The following is a 4,171-nucleotide window of genomic DNA, read 5'->3' as shown; positions in this document are numbered from 1 at the left end:
TTTTTTTCCATTTTTTTTACGTTGTGCTGACCCTCGTTCTTTAAATGATGCTATCCCGAGGAGGACACCTAAAGGCGAGCCGTAATGGCCTCATCTTCGGCAGGCTCCTCTATTTTTTTTTTACGTTGCATTGACCTTCGTTCTTTAAATGACTCTCTCCCGAGGAGGACACCTATAGGCGAGCCGTAATGGCCTCATCTTCGTCAGGCTCCTTCAGTTTTTTTTCAAGTTTTTTTTTTACGTTATGCTGACCCTCGTTCTTTAAATGACGCTATCCCGAGGAGGACACCTAAAGGCAAACCGTAATGCCCTCATCCTCGGCAGGCTCCATGGTTTTTTTTCTGGTTTTTTTTTACGTTATGCTGACCCTCGTTCTTTAAATGACGCTATCCCGAGGAGGACACCTAAAGGCGAGCTGTAATGGCCCCATCTTCGGTAGGCTCCTCTGGTTTTTTTTTCGGTTTTTTTTGTTCTAGATTTTTTTTTACGTCGTGATGACCCTCGTTCTTTAAATGACGCTATCCCGAAGAGGACACCTAAAGGCGAGCCATAATGGCCTCATCTACGGCAGGCACCTCCGATTTTTTTTTCCAAGTTTTTTTCCAGGTTTTTTTTTTACGTTATGTTGACCCTCGTTCTTTAAATGACGCTATCCCGAGGAGGACACATAAAGGCGAGCTTTAATGGCCTCACTATGGCAGGCATCTCCGATTTTTTTCCAAGTTTTTTTCCATTTTTTTTACGTTGTGCTGACCCTCGTTCTTTAAATATCGCTATCCCGAGGAGGACACCTAAAGGCGAGCCGAGGGCAAAGTAGTACCCCAAGAGACATGCAAGAGGGATCCACGTTTGGCTCAAAGTTTGACCTCAAACTTTGGTTCAAACGTGGATGGCAGCAAGGAAGGCTAGCTGATATGAAAAGTTTGAGTAAAAGTTTGACCTTAAACTTTTACTCAAGGTTTTCTGGTTCATGGCCCGGTTCACAAGTGGGTTTCTCTCCAACTCCAAGAGCAATCAACAGAGGCTTTTGTCAACCCAATTTCATCAAGAGCAAAGGCCCAATTCAAGGCTTGAAGATCATTTGAAGAAAGTGTATAAATAGCTTAGAATTTAAGTTTTTAGGGAGCTTTTTCCATATTCGTTTTTTACTAAGTGAGTTTTGGGAGAGCTTTTGGTTAGGAGTTATTTTGAGATTCTAAGTCTTGGGGAAGGAGAATTGAATTCCCTTCTTCTTAGTTTTCTTGTTTTCAATTTTATTTACACTTGTCTTGAATCTTGGGTTGAAGAATTGAGGAAATTCTGTCTCAATCTCACCTTGAGATCTCTTTCTGTTTTGATTTACTGTATCATTGAGAATTCGCTATTTCACTTCTTTTCTTCTACTGCTGGATCTTTACTTTTCTTGCAATTGAATTCTCACTTTGGATCTAAGAAGGCATTGAGATCTAGACTTAGTTATCTAGTCTCTTGAGTTCTGAGATCTACATCTTTCAATTTAAATTTCCTTGTTTCGTCGCTACACCAAGCTTATTTTCATTATCATTTGAGATCCGGTTTAATTGAATCCATCTTTTATATTTCTGTTTGTTGAATTTTACTTTTCCTTGTTTAATTTCTGCAAATCCACTTCCCAATTCCTTTTATAATTCAAGCAATTTACCTTTCTTGCACTTTAGGATTCTGCAATTTACATTTCTTGCATTCTAAGTTTCTGCCATTTAATTTCTTGTTCTTTAAGATTCAACACTTTTATTTTCTGTTCTCTTTAATTTCATGCAAATTACCCATTCCCTTTACTTTTCATGCAATTTAATTTCTGTTAATCACAAAGCACTCAACCGAATCTTGATTCGCTTGACTAAATCAACCACTAAACAAAAATTGCTCAATCCTTCAATCCCTGTGGGATCGACCTTACTCCCGTGAGTTTTATTACTTGATGCGACCCGGTACACTTGCCGGTTAGATTTGTGTGTTTGGAATTCGTTTCGTCTTCCAAAAATACACATCAAGTTTTTGGCACCGTTGCCGGGGATTGATTAGGTTGACAATGATTAAGTGAGGTGGTGGTCTAGATTAAGCATTTTTTTTCTTTTTACTAAGCATACTAACTGTTTGAATTTTTGCTTAAGTTAACACTAACTTCACTCTAGCAATAGAGTGCTTAATTTTGGTTCCTGGTTCTGTGTTTATGTCAGGAGGAAAAATCAATGAATCCACACCTTTTGATCCTGAAACATTTTGGAGGTTGAGAAGAAAACCAAGAAATGGAGGAAAATCCAACAAATCCACAAGTGGGAGTGGCCAACGACAATGGTCAGCCCCAAAGGAGAGTATTGGCTTCATATACATTTGCTAATCCAAGGCATTGTGGGAGTATCATCCTGACCCCAAATGTCGATGCAAATAACTTTGAATTGAAGCCCCAACTCATCACCTTGGTGCAGAACAACTGTTCCTATGGAGGAGGCCCCTTGGAAGATCCAAACCAGCACCTATCCACCTTCCTGAGGATATGTAACACAGTGAAGACCAATGGTGTGCATCCTGACAGTTACAAATTGTTGCTATTTCCATTTTTTCTCAGAGACAAAGCCACTCAATGGTTGGAATCCTTCCCAAGAGACAGCATCAACAACTGGGATGATCTAGTAACCAAGTTCCTTGCCAAATTTTACCCACCTCAAAGAGTTATTAGATTGAAGACTGAAGTACAAACATTCACACAAATGGATGCTGAACCCTTGTATGAGGCATGGGAACGATACAAAGCTCTAATCAGGAAGTGCCCTCCTGAGATGTTTAATGAATGGGATAAACTCCAAAATTTCTATGAAGGACTGATAATGAAAGCTCAAGAGGCACTTGACTATTCAGCAGAATGGTGACACCTACAATCCATCCTGGAAGAACCATCCAAATCTCAGATGGGGAGATAACCACACTCAAAACCAACAACCATGGCAAAGAAATTCAAACCAAAACAACTCAAGAAACAACCAGAACAACAACCAGCAAAACATAACCCACAATCCATATAGAAAACCCCCAAAATAACCATCATCCACCTTCCACATCCATATTCCACCCACAAAATAATCCCACAAATAGTTCAAACAACTTCCAGCAACAACCATCTCATTTTACACAACCACAACCAAATCCAGACTCCCAAAGAATCTCTAGTCTAGAGATAATGATGGAGAAACTCATGAAAAATCAAGAGATGGCAAGAAAAGATCAAGAAGCAGTAAGAAAAGATCAAGAAGCAGCAAGAAAAGATCAAGCCACAACAAGTAAAAACTAAGAAGCTTCAATCAGAAATCTTGAGAGGCATATGGAGCAAATGGCTAAACAAATTGTAGAGATGGGTGAGAAGCAATCAAATGCATCCCCTAGTGCCACTCAAGACCACCTAAGGGACAAAGAAAAAGCTACAAAGTGGGAGGAGTGCAAGGCAATCATAGTGAGAAGTGAGAAGACTAGAGGGAAAGAAGTCATCAATCAGGAAGAACACAACAGAGAAGTTTCACAAGAAGAGACAGAAGAGAGAAGAGAAAAGGATAGAAAGACCAAGAATGCAAAAAGCTCAAAGAGAGATAAGAACATCTTTAAGCCACAGCTACAAGAGAAGAAGGAAGGGGTGAAGCCATATATCCCCAAACTTTCATACCCTCAGAGGTTCAAAAAAGAGAATGAGGATAAGCAATACTCAAAGTTCCTGGACATATTCAAGACACTCAGCATCAATATTCCTTTCTTAGAAGCACTTGAACAGATGCCAGTGTATGCCAAATTTATGAAGGAAGTGCTGACAAAGAAAAAATCCCTAAAAGAAGGACAAATTGTTGAGATGACAATGGAATGTAGTGCTATTCTCTAAAGAGAGTTGCCAGAGAAGAAAGATGACCCTGGGAGTTTTTATATACCTTGCACCATAGGAAACATAACAATTGAGAAGTCATTCTGTGATCTTGGTGCAAGCATAAATTTGATGCCTTTGTCTCTAATGAGGAAACTCCAAATTGTCGAGCTGAAATCCACACGAATACTTCTTCAAATGGCTGATAAATCCATTCAGCAAGCACTTGGAGTTGTAGAGAATGTGCTGGTAAAAATGGGAAAATTACTTCTCCCAGCCGATTTTGTCATCCTGGATATGGAGGAGGAC

At 39.6% G+C, this 4,171-nt stretch overlaps 1 long non-coding RNA gene across 1 annotated transcript in view; it reads right to left on the bottom strand.

Moving 5' to 3' along the window:
- Nucleotides 1-235: 235 nt before the first annotated feature.
- Nucleotides 236-4,171, bottom strand: part of LOC110268601 — a 13,128-nt gene continuing 9,192 nt past the window's right edge. The window contains exon 2 of the long non-coding RNA XR_002356846.1: nucleotides 236-289. This is a non-coding gene — a long non-coding RNA (uncharacterized LOC110268601). The remainder of the gene's footprint in view (nucleotides 290-4,171) is intronic.

The sequence above is a fragment of the Arachis ipaensis genome, unplaced genomic scaffold (genome assembly GCF_000816755.2).
Source record: "Arachis ipaensis cultivar K30076 unplaced genomic scaffold, Araip1.1 Aipa851, whole genome shotgun sequence".
Classification (NCBI taxonomy): Eukaryota; Viridiplantae; Streptophyta; class Magnoliopsida; order Fabales; family Fabaceae; genus Arachis; species Arachis ipaensis.
Note: the sequence above shows the minus strand (reverse complement) of the source record. Positions and strands in the feature narration are given on the sequence as shown.